This window comes from Triticum dicoccoides, chromosome 3B (assembly GCF_002162155.2).
Source record: "Triticum dicoccoides isolate Atlit2015 ecotype Zavitan chromosome 3B, WEW_v2.0, whole genome shotgun sequence".
NCBI lineage: Eukaryota > Viridiplantae > Streptophyta > Magnoliopsida > Poales > Poaceae > Triticum > Triticum dicoccoides.
In genome coordinates, this window is record NC_041385.1 from 802627836 (window position 1) to 802643664 (window position 15829).

The 15829-nt window shown below is 46.1% G+C and overlaps 2 non-coding genes across 2 annotated transcripts; both read right to left on the reverse strand.

Moving 5' to 3' along the window:
* Nucleotides 1-9328: 9328 nt before the first annotated feature.
* Nucleotides 9329-9486, reverse strand: LOC119282841. Its single transcript, XR_005138886.1, has one exon. It is a non-coding gene; the product is annotated as a U1 spliceosomal RNA (small nuclear RNA).
* A 5215-nt stretch (nt 9487-14701) lies between these two features.
* On the reverse strand, nt 14702-14862 carry LOC119282846. The gene has a single exon (XR_005138891.1). It is a non-coding gene; the product is annotated as a U1 spliceosomal RNA (small nuclear RNA).
* Nucleotides 14863-15829: the final 967 nt, after the last annotated feature.

The following is a 15829-nucleotide window of genomic DNA, read 5'->3' on the forward strand; positions in this document are numbered from 1 at the left end:
TCATGACATGAACACATGTGTGAGTTAAATGAACCATAGTACTTTGGCATGCCATCTTGGTTAGTTAGACATAGTAAAACATAGTACTCCGACATGTCATCTTTTTTGCGAATACAAAATACTGATTTTTCATCATTTACACCTCTTCTTTAAAAAAAATAGTTTTCTTGCTCACCTAAATGTATTTTACAAACTAACAGTTTTAGGACTGTGCACAATGCGGGTCACTCCTAGTAGAATAGGATAATCACATGTGGTCAAAATTGAAGAAATGCATGGATCCACAAGCTGATAAAAAGGAAGAATTTAACAAACACATACCCACATGTCCATAAAAAGGCAAGCAGTGAGGTGCCATCATACTCACCGTGCCCAAACTACTCACGTAAGTCCTCGATTTCATAGCCTCCGAGTTTTGATTCCTCTAGAGATTTTAATCATGCCTCATGCTATTCATACATAGAGGGAGTGTATATTTCACCACATCCATATTTGTCCTTAGTCTTGGAAGGAATCATGATTTTCTCTTCCGCATCACTGTTCTGTGTCACGAGCAACTTATTCATTCGTCCAACCTTGTTCAAAATGACTAGTTGGGTGTTGGAGACACCATTCAAGTGCAGCCCCAAGGAACACAGATTTTGATAGGTACATTGCACACTTTCTCACACGATCTATGGAGCCCAAACACCAACAACAATGTGGCAATTGTCGTCCAAGAGACTACCAACATTGGAGCACAAACACGGTGCATGGTGAAGCCTCGCGTGCGATGCGAAGGCGCAGGCCATGACCGTGTTGTGCTGGTGCGTGGCCGGTGACCAGGTGTGCACCGGCCCCGATGAAAAGATCATCATTATGTGGCGTCGACAGTCGTGCGGCAGCCTTGCCATGGTCGGCGCTGATGGACGCCACGAGGGCCTCATGAAATGCATCCAAGCCTCCCTGTGCACGGCAGCAATGGCTATATGGTGTACAGCGGCGGGCTAGACAGGAGCATTAGAGTCTGATGAGTGCCGAATGGGGCCAATGGTGACGAGCGTCCACGATAAACGGCTGTGTGTTCTTGAGGTGAAGTGTGTGATGTGTCCATGATAGAAGTGTGTACATTTTGCCGGAGGAAGCGTGTTCTTGAGATTCTTTTTGGTTTGATTTTCACTGTTTGGCAGTACTGGATGCCCGACATAGTGATTATCGTAGATAGGAGGATTTAAATTTTAAAGAGTGACACAAACTAGTGAGGTTGGGTGTAAAATGGTCATTAGCTGTAAAGTGACTGTGCTAATATTGGGAGACTTCTAAAGTTTTAATGCATCCGTTGAGTTGAACATTTTACCGTAGATCTGTTAATGTGTCACCTTCTTCAGGTGAAATTTCCAGGCCCAACTCGCAACAATTGGCTCGTGCTTAATCTGCAAACATTAGCCATGTCCTGGTACACAAAACGGTCCCTTGCTCTGCAGTCTGGACTCATGAATCATACATACTGAATCTTTGTTGGTGCCTGCGCATTTTTTTCGATAAAGGACATTTCATTGAATAGATATATCGAGGTGATACAATCGCATCGAAAGAAAGCCCGGCCTCTGCATAGCTAGATGCACACAGCCAAAAAGTCAAGAGTGCCCTAAGAATAAAAATAATTCGGTACAAATCAAAGCAAATAAATCATGTCGAGGCTAAGGTGCGGTAGATCCTATCCGTAGATCACACCGCCATCCATGGGGGTAGAAAACCTCCCTGGCTGAACGCTCCAGCCGTGTAGACGCCATCATAAAAAGGTCCCTGTCCTCCGGCCTCTGCAGGATAGACCAAGTACGGAGCCATCGTGTACAAACATGAATAACCTGCATAGGAGATGAGACACATTTGTTATTAAAGATCACATCATTCCTGGTAAGCCACAATGCCCAGCATAAGGCCGCCGCTCCCACGAGAATGTGTGCAGAAAATTGTTTATCAATACCCCGCAACCAGTTGCCAAACATATCCGTGCACTACATGGTGGGTATAAATTAGAAGCTACTTGAACTATGGCCCAAACTGCCCGAGCGAATTTGCACTCAAAGAATAAGTGTCTAATAGTCTCATCATGTTGGCAAAAGACACATGTCTTAGAACCATGCCAGTTTCGTCGTGCCAGATTATCTCTAGTTAGGATGACTCCTCTATGTAGAAAGCAGATGAAAATATTCATTCTTAGAGGAATTTTGAGCTTCCACAATTTCCTGTTATCAACTAGAACATCACAATGAACCATTGCATCATACATGGATTTGACCGAAAATTTGCCATTCTGATGCAAGTTCCATCGAAAGACGTCCGGCTCACCTGACAGTTGAATGTCCTCCAGACGAGTGAGTAATTCATTCCATGCTGCCAGGCGAGGGCCAAGAAGGTCCCTACGGAAAAAAATATCCGGGTTTTGTTGTCCTAAAACTTGTTTGATCGTGACAAACTTATGTCTGACAATCCTGTACAAGCTCGGATATTGCACCGAAGTGGGTTGTTAACCTGAGAACCATCCCTAACCGAGAAGGTCCCAAATTTGAAAAAGAATTCCTTGGCCTTCATCACGCCACTCAAAAAATGCGAATCCCCGGGTTTCCAATGAACTTGAGAAATGGCATTTGATCCCACATACTTGTTGCGAATGATCTCTTGCCATACCCCATTCTCAGAGAGTAGTTTGTAAACCCACTTGCTGAGAAGAGCAATATTTTTTATCTCAAGGTCTTGAATTCCCAGCCCCCCTTGACTTTTAGGTCTACATAATACGCTCCACCTAGCCTGTCTATATTTCTTGGATTCATTATCGCACTGCCAAAAAAATCTGGATCTAAAGTAATCTAGTCGCTGGAGAACCCCTTTCGGTAGGTGGAAGAATGACAACATATAAAGAACCATGTTTCTTAGGACAGAATTGATCAAGATCAAACGTCCCCCGTAAGACAAGAGTTTGGCCTTCCAACTGGCAAGACGTTTCTCAAGTCTCTCTTCCACATGCTTCCACTCAGCGATAGTTAAACGCCGATAGTGTATGGGAATACCCAGATATCAAATCGGAAACTGCCCGAGCTGACATCCAAAAATCTCAGCATACTCAGGTGCTGATTCTGCAGCATCGCCGAAGCAAAAGAGTTCCTCAAAAGCACATAGGAGCAACTTGAGATTTCTAGCCTTGTCTAGATCATGATCCAAGAAAAGGATAGTGTCATCCGCGTATTGTAGAATAAATAGACCATCTTCTACCAAGTGTGGAATGACACCACTAATTTGACCGTCCAGCTTAGCCCGCTCAACATGGGTAGCTAGCATGTCGGCCACAATGTTAAAAAAAATAGGAGAGGCGGGGTCCCCTTGGCGAAGCCCCTTCCTTGTTTGAAAATAGTTGCCAACATCATCATTTACTTTTATGGCCACACTGCCTCCAGAAATAAAGCTCTCGACCCATCGAAACCATTTTGGTGAAAATCCCTTCATGTGCAAAGTTTGCAACATAAAGGGCCACTTAACTTTATCATACGCTTTTTCAAAATCTATTTTAAGAATGACACCATTCAACTTTTTCCGATGAAGCTCATGTACAGTTTCGTGCAGGACGACCACTCCATCTAATATGTTGTGGCCTTGCATAAATGTTGTTTGAGTGGGCTTTACGACATGGTCAGCCACCCCGTTCAACCGATTAGTTGCGACCTTCCTAAAGATTTTAGAACTTATATTCAGAAGGCAAATCGGTCGATATTGTTGAATACGATTAGCCTCCTTAATCTTGGGCAATAGGATAATTTCCCCAAAGTTTAAACGAGAAATATCAAGGTCTTCAGTATGCAGTTGGTTAAACAACGGAACCAAGTCTGCCTTAATCACGTCCCAAAAACATTGATAGAACTCTGCGGGAAAGCCATCCGGACCCGGAGCTTTGTTGTGTTCCATTTGAAACACCGCGGTTCGAATTTCCTCCTCTGAGAACGGGGAGGTTAGGAATTCATTTTCCGCTTCCGTAACTTGAGGGATGTCATGAGTAACAGATTCATCCAACTGAAAATTTGTTTCAGCCGAAGGTCCGAAAAGCTCCTTGTAGTACTTAGTAATGAAAGTTCTAAGTGGTGCGTCCCCCTCAATTCAGCCTTCCTCCTGGTCAAGGGAGAATATGCGTTTCTTTCTATGTCTGCCATTGGCAAGCATTTGAAAGTATTTTGTATTATCATCACCTTGCACAAGCGAATCTGCCTTGCAACGTTGGTACCATTTAATCTCTTCCTCGCGTAATAGGCGGGCAATCTGCTCATTTATATTGCTTTTTTGCTCAATCTCAACAGCAGACAGAGGCCTGACCTCCGCTATTTTATCAAGGGAATCGATTAAGGTAGATAGACGTAGTTTTTCTTTTTTGTAAATGCCAACAGTATGCTTGGCCCATCCACGAAGGAATCGGCGCAAGGCGCGAATTCGATTGTTCCATCGTTGAATGGGTGTGTTACCACGAGGATGACGCACCCACACTTTCTTAACAAGGTCATGAAATCCCTCTCTAGTGAGCCATCCCAGCTCAAATTTAAACCGTTGATGGTCAGAACTTGGAATTGGTTGTCCAAAATTGGTTAGCAAAGGAGCATGATCCGATAATGCCTCAATACGTTCTAGAGCCCGAACCGATGCTAGGGGATATTTATATTCCCAGTCAGTGGTAACTAGCACTCGGTCAAGTTTTTCAAATGTTGATACTGATTGGTGGTTGGCCCAGCTATACTGAGGACCAGACATCGTGATCTCCCTCAGGTCCAGGCTGTCAATAACAGCATTAAAGAGGAAAGGCCACCTAGTATCAAACCGGTCATTGTCTTTTTCCTGCTGATATCGAAGGATATTAAAATCCCCCCAATTAACATGTGGTGGGGATTGTCTCGACATGTATTAATAAGTTCTTTTAGAAATGCAGACTTAAACTCCTCTTGAGCGGCGCCATATACATCCACCAGACTCCAAAGGAAGTTGTCGGACTTGTTTTGAAGGTGGAATTTGATATGATAATCCCCCTTTGACGTGGACAATAGTTGTAAGTAAGTAGAGTTAATACCTAGCAATATTCCACCGGACCTGCCGGTCGGCGGCAATACGTGCCATTCATAATCCAAACCACTTGAAAAGTGGTCGAGAGTACTTGTTGGAAAATCACGTTTGCCCGACTCCGTGATAGCTACAAAATCCAACGCATGATCCTTTACACAATCAGCAATGTGTTTGTGTTTAGCCAAGTCACCAAGGCCTCTGCTATTTCAAAACATGCCTCTCATGCTGAACCAATTTTTTGTTTAGAGACCTTCGCCTTTTTAGAAGAGTGCCCTCTTTTCTTTGCTGAGTTAGACTTGTTCTTGCGCACCGAAGCGACAAGCTCACAAAGCGTAGTGTCGCGTACAATATCGTCAAGGTCTACTTCAGTCGTGTCTTTAACTAAATGAGAGAAGCTTGCCTTCGTGATTGGCATCAGCGTCCTCATCCTCCTCATCTGACACGAGAGGGTCAACAAAGCTCGACAATTTAGTAACAACCGTAAGCCGGTCTAACTCCACTTGTTTAAGAGCCTTAACCAAAAAATCTACCTCTTGCTCATTACGTCCTAGTGACACTCCAAGTCTAGTTATATTTGAAGAAACTTTGGATTTATCAAAAGACATAAAGGATTTGCGAGAAGGGGTACCTTCGAAGTCGAGGTTGCGGACAGCCGTCCTACGCATGGCCTTCACCATAGAGTCCTCATCGGTGGCTGCTGAACCATCAGTCCCGATGTAATGACGCCCGCTGCGCCTCAGCGGCGAAGGAGAAACATCGGACGCCGAGCCCATCCCGGCGCCTCCGAGAGGCGGAGTAGTCAGCTGCTGCGATGATGAAGACATCCCAGCGACCCCGAGAGGCGGAGTAGACAGCTGTGAAGATGAAGAAGAAGATGGGCTGCTCCTCAACCTCCTCGAGTCCGGATGCCGACGCCCCCTGGTGACGAAGGAGTAGATGACAGCGCTCGCAGCTGCGCCATGGCCGACTCCTGGCCAGCTCGAACGGCCGGGGAGAAGATCACTCCCCGACGAGTCGGAGAGCCAGGTGCTGGCAACGGTGGCGATGATGTAGCGCTCGCATTGACCCCCACAGGTGCCACCCTCTCAGGTATAGGGCACGCATGCCCCCCCTCGTCAAGGGGCGGTGCGTACCCGTGAGTCGGAGTCGGCGGCGCCAAAGACAAAGGAGCCGACGTTGTCGAAGGGGCAGCCATAGACGAAGAAGCCGGTGCCGTCGAAGAAGACCCCATTAATGATGAAGAAACAGCCGTGGCAGGGAGACCACGATGAGGGTTCGATGGTGTGACGGCACTGGTCATCTGCATGGGCACCACTCCGCCCGTGGTAGGAAGGGCTGAAGAGTTGTTGAGAGATGATTTGGGTTTAGACCTCTTGCTTGGATCGTTGCTCTTCACTGTATCCTCCCTGTCATGCCCCTTGTCTCCCCCTGGATCATCGCCGTGCTCCCAGACTCGAGGCACAAAATCACTATCAACCGGGAAATCTGATTTTTCCACACTGTACCGGAACTCATAACCTTTTCTTTGAACCACCACATTGGTAGAGAGAGAGAGTCAATTGTGCTACTTTTGAAAGCATCAAGGTTCAGCACGGCTACCTGGATACGAACAATTCCTCTCCGGCGTAAACAGAGAGATCGACGTCGAGAGTAGCGCCAATCACCGAGCCAACCGCCCACAGACCCAAGAAGTGTCAGAGAGCGTGAGGCACCCCATGCACATGGACCCAAATAGGTATCAGCTCAAACGGTGTGGTATCTCCTCTGGCTTCCAAGGCTTGAACTCGATAGTGACATTGTGAGACTTGATGAAAACTACAAACCCAGTGACCCTGTGTACAACTTCCTCACTCGGGAAGGACATGAGAAAAGCGTCCTGGCCGTGCGGTATGGCCTCCCACGTCCACTGCAGTTGGTACTGAGCAATCTTAGCAACTTCTGCCTCCACTATACTGGGAGTTATAGAGCCACCAGAAATAGATACCAACGCCGTCAGTGAATCCTGTGGTGCAAGGTCCTCCCTGCAGACATTGTCGGGCATCCGAAAAAAAGCCATACTTTCAGTTCCATAACCACACAGCATCGCCACCGGCTTCGGCATCTTGAGAGCAGGGCAGCACCGCAAAGTCATTGAATGATTAGTCTTGTTGCAAATAAAACAAAACTGTTGTGTCTCGCAGTCATCATTTGTGTGCCCTGCAGACTGGCACTTAGAGCACCACACCTTCTTAGGAATTGTTGCACCCTCAGATGCCCCTGAAGGTTGAATCGTAGGTGTAGGGTGCTGTTGCATTGGTCCCAGTTGCATATGCGTGTACTGGCCGTGACCCGCAACCATCATACACGAAGGGGGCATTGCAGGCACCTACACTGATGGCGGCAACAAAGGGACCGCAGGTGGGGGAGTGGTAGATGGCAGAGCTGCTCCCTGGTGCGTCTTCTGACGGCCACCCTTGCTTCCCTTTGGCTTGCGAGGTCGTGCAGCAGCAGGGCCTCCAGTGGCAGCAGAGTTGTGTGGCGGCCTGGCGTTGAAGCTGGGAGCCATCTGCATCCCGGCGGGAGCACCATGATGCTGCACATAAGCGTCCATTGCAGGATGGAAAGCTACCGACTGCTGATGTTGCTGCGCGAAGCCAGTCGTTGGTTGAAGAAGATACGGCGGTTGCGGCACAAACTGACCCGAGGTCCCAAAAAACTGCTGCTGGAACGGCGCCTGATGCGAAGTGGACTGCTGCACCGGCTGTTGAAGCACTGGCGGCTGCTACACCGGCACGAAAGGTCCCGGCGGTGCATAGGGATGTGCGACCTGCACCGGCTGGTAAACTCCCGGCGCGAAGCCAGGAGCGCCTCCCGACGGCGAAGCGATTTGGCTGAGAGGAACTTGAAGTCGGATTAGACTGGTGGCCGATGGAGGTGCCCGGCGGCGCGGATGATGGGTCGTCGCGCGTCATTGCTGGGCAGCGGACGACAGCCACGAAGGAACGATTGAACCTAGGGTTGGCTGCCTGCTCTGCCCGGTTCCACAAGTGTCCAAGCCAACGGCTGAGATTGACCATCCGGACCGGACGCCCAGGATACGTCCGATCACATGTCAGACCTGAAACAGCCGCAGAAGACGGATCGAGATTTCAAACTATGGTCGTCTTGGTGCTCCGCCCAGCCTGACCCGAAGAAAGCGCTGGCGAACATAATTCCGGCGAGGCCTCCCCATCTCCGCACACCTGCGGCAAGAGATCACCGAGAGTTCTTGGCGGTGATGCCCAAGGAGGCGGGATGGGGCCGATCCAAGGCTTGATCAGCGGTCTTGACCGGACGGGCACACCGGAGACGCCGCGGTTGGCCGCGGCAAGAATCATCGGTGACTCCTTCGATCCTGGCACATCCACGATAGCATCCGACGTAGAGGCCACCGCGATCTCCGCCGAGTCCAGCGACGGTTCTCCGTTCTTGTCGGACCTGCAAACACGAAAAACCTCACCGGTCCGTCGAGACGACGTTCTCTCCCGCACCCTCGACGCCGGTGTAGGGTAACCAATGTCCGCCCAGAACTCAGCTGCCAGTTCCTCGTCAGTCTTCCTCCGGCGAACAGCCGAAGGCTGCAGGGTAGAGGCGTCGATGGAGGAGTCTTCAACCGCATGCACCACCTCCTCCGCATCAGTAGAACCTAGCCAAGAGAACCGAGATCCGGTTTCCGCCGGCGGCGGCAGCGACCAGCATGGCGCCAGCGTGAGCCGTCGCCTAGAGGCGAGCCGCATCGCCCCAGCGTGATCCATCCTCGTCGCTTCCTACACCAAACTCACCTTCTTGTTCAAATTTGAAATCTCCCAATTTAAATTTCTGGCGCGACGGTTGCTGATCTATCCAATTGTTTCGTGGACTTGCAAGAACCAAACCGGCTGATTTTTTTCATACATTGAGCCACCGTGTGTTCTATTTCTCTCACAAAATTGCTGCTTGTCATGGATGAAAGCTAAACTGGGGCGGCTTGCTTCTTCTATTTCTTGCCTCAATACCCATCCACACATGTCAGATTTTCATCATCTTGGGAAAAATCTTTATTGCTTGTTCTTTTGGGCACAAGCAATAAGCCAAATCCTGAAACATATTTTATGAGACGACATTTGCACAGATGATTGTACTCCTTCACTGTCACTAGTAAATAAAAATAACTATAATAGATACTCTCTTGAAAGGAAATAGACATCCATACAGACTTCTATATATTTAAATAAGTTTACAATTTCATAATTTAGCAGGGGCCGCACGGACGCGTACCCCCTCTATCAGAAATTATGACATCCACACTCCCAAGGGAGATGGTAGATCAACACACTCACTACGTGCAATGTGAGCCATTGATCTAGGCCATGAGACTTCTTGATCGCCCATAGACCCTGTCCAGGTAAGTATGTTTAAAGGTCTCCCTACCCTCTAGTAATATACTCATATTTACTGTGCCAATTTTGTTAATCTTTCCGTGTGGGACTAAACCAAACGTAATTACCATACTGGCTAGCCGACATTCGGTTAATCCATTGGTCTAACAGAAAGGCCCAAGGATTCAAGGGCCCACTTGCGTCTAGCCCATTAAAACAGAGCCACAAGGAAAAGTCGGTCTCTTGCACGATCAGTGGGGTGACCGATCTTGCGTGCCTCGAGTCCGTGCGCGCCCACGACGACGCCACCGACGCCGTCGCCGCCGACTGCGGGGTTGTCTACTTCATCGTGTTGCCTGGGAGAGCGGCAAGGCCGGGCCTGCCGGCACTGGTGCACACTCTCTCTTGGCCATCCGCGTCCCGCGCCCAACGGCCTGTCATGGAACGCCGGTGCCGCGGAGCGGCGCGTGTAGGCAGCCGTTTCGGACGTGCACGTCCTTGGGTAGGACCTGGTGTGCACCGGCTCCGCCGACAAGACCATCGGCCGTAGCGCCATCGGAGGTCACGAGGGCCCCATCAAATGCATCCAGGCCTCCCTGTGCAGGGCCAGCAATGGATATATGGTGTACATGAGCGTGCTTGACAAGAGCATGAGAGTTTGGTGGGTGTCGAATGGGGCAACACGATGAAGTGCGCGATTCGTAGCACTGCGTGACTTGGTGACTATCGTAGAGTGGAGGATTTGAATTTTAAAGAGTCACACTAAATAGTCATAGGTTGGGTATGAAATGGCTGTAAACTGTATAGTATAGCACCCTATACTCTGGTTTCCATATATATTCTGAATACAATGGGAAGGGTTAATAGTGCTTGCTGTGTTATTATGTTCTCTCTCTGTGCGATTGATATGTATTTACTTCTTCTCAAACAAGATTTACTTCCGCTTTAAAACCCGGCCTTCTCTTGGTAAAGGTTAGTTTATTTTTTTTAAACATGATATACACACCCTCTGGTCCCAAAAACAATCTTCTTGTGGGTCTTAGCCCTTAGGGCATCTCCAAAGCAGACCCTCAAACTTCCCTTGTACGAGTCCGGACCACAGTGTCCGGACCACTTTTGTCTTCTAATGGGGACCCTTATATATCCACTTAGCAGTTCGGACGTACGAATTCCAGTATCCGAGCAACAAATACGGGGGACTATGCGGGAGTCCGGACATTCACTTGACCAACCAAAAGTAACCATACTATCCTCCTATCTTTTGTCTCTCTTCACATGCATGGTCCCCCTATTCTTTCTCTCCTCCCAACCGGACATCACACGGCCAAAAACCTTCACATGCATGGTACCCATCTCCTCCCTCTCCTCCCAGCCAAATTAATTTGAGAATAGCACTGGATGACCGTCTCCCGCATCATGTCCACGGACCATGTCCGAACAAAAAAGAGGAACATTTGCGGTTTCCGTTTGCGGGTGCGCTGGAGATGCTCTTATATGTTTAGTGTATTCAACAATTTAATACTCACCGAAATATGCACAATGTGGTACATGAAATATTGACTAGGAGCAAGTACAAGTGTTGAAAGTGAAAACACACACACAGACTCACAAGCCGATAAAAAGGCTAGGGGTGAGGTGCCCTCCCACTCACAACGCCCAAACTATAAATGTACATGTCGGGTCTTAGTTACTATAGCCTCGAGTTTGATTCGTATAATTTTTTTGAACATACACCATTCTTACATAGAGTGAGTGGATGTTGCACCGCATCTAGTTTTGTTTCTTAGGCTTGGAAGGCATTAGGATTTACTCTTCTGGGTCATGCCCTAGTTCAACTAGCTAATTGCTTCATTCAAGGATGGGCAGATGGGTATTTCAGATACCATCTATGTGCAACGTCAAGGAACACATGATATCAGTGGGTACGTAGCATTCTGGTCTGCAATCTTTGGGTCACAAACACCAACAAGATAGTTGCAATTCTGGTCCACGAAGCTATCAAGAAGTAGGCATGGAATAAACCATGACTGCGGTGCTCCCATGATTACTTTGAGCATCCTAGAGATCCTAAGGTCCATATAGCAAATACAACATATGTATGCTTCTAAAAGAAATATCACCGACAAGGTAGAAATTAGTGCACGGACAAAGACTTATTAGTAAGACCTAAGATATAGAATTCTTTGAATGGAACGACTTCGTAAGTAGCAAATGTGGGGTATGGAATTTTTTGGATCATAGGAAGGAGATCAAAAAAAATAGTATGAATACCTTTCCTACACTTTTTGTATAAGTTTTTTTGTCGAAACAAGTCATGCAAAACATACCGACATGACCATAACTCCCAGTGACCTAACATGCCCTTTATGAATATCAAGACATCACAAAAATAACGACCAATCATCAATACTACCCGCTGGAATGCATTACCTAACACAAATCCCCCTTATCAGCGAGTCTTACTTAGCATGGGACACGCGAAATTAATTTACAGGTATCTATAAACAGGCACCAACTGACAATCCTCAAGAAATGAATAAAGCGGCAGGACAATGTGTGAAGACCAACCACCCGCAACCCCTTGCATCAACAGTAGACGAAAACTACTCATAGTGCGAGTAACATAGATAACATGCATGCCACATAGGCAAAATGATTGTGCATCAAGTAATTAAAGAGATGTGAGGCAAATTGAGTAACATAATATGTTACCATCATATAACTGCTTCCCAATGAAAAATTACTCTACAAAGTAATAAATGAAGATATCTATGTTATCACAGATATGAAGATACCCACTATGGAAGCGTAACATAGATAGAAAACGAAAGCACTCGAGAGGAACACAATCAATGTATGCAAAGGATGGCCGCAACACGCACCCAAAAATCGTACACACCCACGTCCCAATAACTATATGTACCATTTCAAAGTATGTAAATCGAATTAAAACTAGATTTTTTTTTCAAAACCCCTAAAAAGATACATTTTTAAGGTATAGGGAAATTAGCATTTGATTTTTTTAATTCATTTTAGTCATGACATAGAGGTTTTTATCAATTAAAAAGCTTAATATTGCTTACCTCTTTATACTCTTACTCGTTTTGTGATCTGGTACGTGTGTACTTCTTATGAAATAAAACCATCCTCTAATGTTCATATTCTTTTGCTAGTGAGAACTCGCTCATGTTTAGTAAAACTGATCGAAGATTATGATTTATAATCATGGACACATCCTCTTTTAAGGATATTTTTTTTATCTTTTACACCTAAACATATTTTAGAAATTAATAACTTGTGTGGACTAGTCTTGGTTGAATAGGACGATCACATGTGCTAAAATTGAAGAAACACATGTACTCACAAGCCAATAAAAAGGGAAACAGAAGAAATACGTAGACTCACAAACTGACAGAAGGGCAAGTAGTGAAGTGCCCTCATACGCAATATGCATAAACTATATATATACATGTACACCTATATCCTTAATTTCCTAGTGTCTATGTTTTGATTCCTCTAGAGATCATGACCATACAAGATTCATACATCAAGGGAGTGGAAATTGCACCACATCTAGATATGTCGCCCAGGCATGTAAGGTATCGTGATTCACTGTTCATGTCATATAAATGTTCCATGAGCAACTTGGTTACTTGAACAGTGTACAGGGTGACCAGATGGGTGTTGTAGACACCATTCATTTCAAATGTCAAGGAAAACATGGTATTGGCGGGCACATAGCTTTCTTTCGGCTACCATCATGGAGCAAACAACGAAAACACGGTGGCAATTCGTTCCCTAGAGATTGCTAAGAACTCGGTGTGGAAAAACCCACAACTAGGGCATTCATGTCTAAAATCCTAGAAGTCTAGGATCACGAGGTTGACGTAGTAAAAATAGAAACATTGTTTACACAAACACAAACTTGGCCCACAATATAAGACTTAAGGTCTTCTGAATTCAAAGATTTCATAAGAAGGAAATGTTTTGTATGTAAATTATTTCGTTCCGTGGAAGAAGATCACCGGTATTTTAACTAAAGATTTTTTATATGATTCTTTTGGGCCAAAAAAACACAACTTCCCTCAAATAAAAAATCGCAGCGATATGGTGACATGGTCGTAAATATGGATGTATAGTGATCTACCATACCCTTTATGTACTACTAAGATGCCACATAAATATATACTTGAACATCATGTTGACAGCCACTCACCCAAATTTCCCGATTCTCACTCATGACACGAACATAATTGAGAGTTCAATGAAAAATTCTATCTTGGTTAGCTACTAATGAGTCCAATTTTTGTGACATTCTACAACCTCTATTTCGTTCCATAGAATAGGATTCTTCAGATTTATCACGTTCGCGCACCTTTTTCTGTATGCTGTCACTAGGATGTTATGTACAGGAATTATTTGATTATAAGGAAAATGAAAGAGGACCAACTTATGGTGATAAATTACACTAATCAATGTCATAAAAATATTACCATCAAGATGCAAGTCAAATGGGAGAAGAAACAACCCACGCTGAAAGCTCCAGGACGATCGACGGCATCGAATACTTCATCCCCCGATGGGTCGGGGATCAGAGACATAACACATCCAGAAATTCACCCAAAACGCATGCCGGCAGATCAGTTTGGTTCATGGATTCCAGAGAATTACCAAACAGGCTTAACCAAACTTCTCCAACTCGCCGGCAATTTTTATTTCACCGCAGCTTTGTGGTGTGTGTCTTCTTTCTCTCTCAAAAATTGATGCTCGAAACAATCGATCGGACTAAAGCGATGTTGGTTGCAATCATCATGGACCAAAATTATGTACCAATCTGCCGTCTTGCGTTTTTGCTTCAATGTCATGGACACACATTCCACACATGCCATTATTTTCATATTTTCAGCACAAATCTTTATTCTAGTTGTGTGTTCTTTTCGGTACATATCAAACCAGATCTTGCAATATATTCCTTGCAGGCAACAATTTTACGAGACTGGGTAAACAAATCTTAATTCTGAGACAACAATGATTAGGTTAGAGGAAAAAAGGTTGACGGGAAAGCCAATCTTGATTCTGACGCAACTCAGAGAAACTTTACGTCCATCTTATCAGGCCGCATGCAGGTAGCACTAATTTATTTTCTTTAACATAAAACTGAACGCAACTTTATTTTTGAAAACAAATTTGTATATACCAAGGATAATATATGAAGTGAAACACAAAGTTTTATATTTATTCACATGTTGATGGGGGGCGCGTGAGAGCGTATTCCCCTCTAACACAAATTGTGACGTCCATTCTCCCACAAAGAGGAGAGGGTAAATCAATGCGCACTATATGCAATGCGAACCATTGTTTTACGCCATGAGCCTTATTGATCGCTCATAGACCCAGTCAAGGTAAGTATGTCGAGAAGTCGTCCTAGCCTCCGGTTATATACTCGTCATCCCCAAGCGAAACTTTTTTAATCTTTTCGTGTGGTCTATCTCAAGTTTTCCGTACCCACCCCATCCGTCCAAGAAAGGCCGACAGATTCATGGCCTCGGGTTGCATCTTGCCCATTAATACAAAGCTAGCCTCTTGCACGATCTTGTCGAAAAAAGAAAAGGCCAGCCTCTTGCAGGATGTCGTAGGGACACCCAGCGGCTCCTGCCGTCGTCTTCTCTTGCTCTGAACTGAAGAGCTTGATATGGCTACCCGGCCGGAGGTGTCCGCGTCGTTAACTATTGCTGCTCGTTGCAGGTGTTTTCCAGGTGCGCTGGGGTATGATGTAAATTATAACTACATTTTGATCACGTCCAAATGTCTTGTCATGGACTTTGGTAGCTATCTCAACTTGATCGATCGCCATCCTGGTGTCTGCTTGGCAGCCCAGCTGTTCCGATCGGATCAAAACATCGCAAGACCACGCACCAGGTGGTGGCTCCTTTGGCATCCGGCTAGTAGCATGCATGGTTGCACATGGCCTAGTAATTGTATGTACACAAGTAGTAGGTCAAGTATTAGTGACTAAGCTCAATACAATTTGCCTTGTGGACTCACTAGGTGATTAGGGCATCTCCAACGTCAAACCTCAAACCGTCCGCTTACGTCCGAACCACGTGGTTCGTAAGTGTTGTGATATCCAACGCGGTACTATATCGGTCCGCAGGGCAGTCCGGACGCACTTTCTCTCGTAAACCGGCGACATACATGAGGGACTTTGTGGGCATCCGAACAACTGACATGCCTGCTTCCGACCACCCTAGCCCACTCAAAACCATCCTCCCTCGCCCATGCGCTTTCCTACCAGGCATCAGCTGCCCGCATTCATTCCGCTGTAGAGCGGCCGCTTCACATTGAAGTCAGCCCAGAGCAGACGCCACCTCTCACTG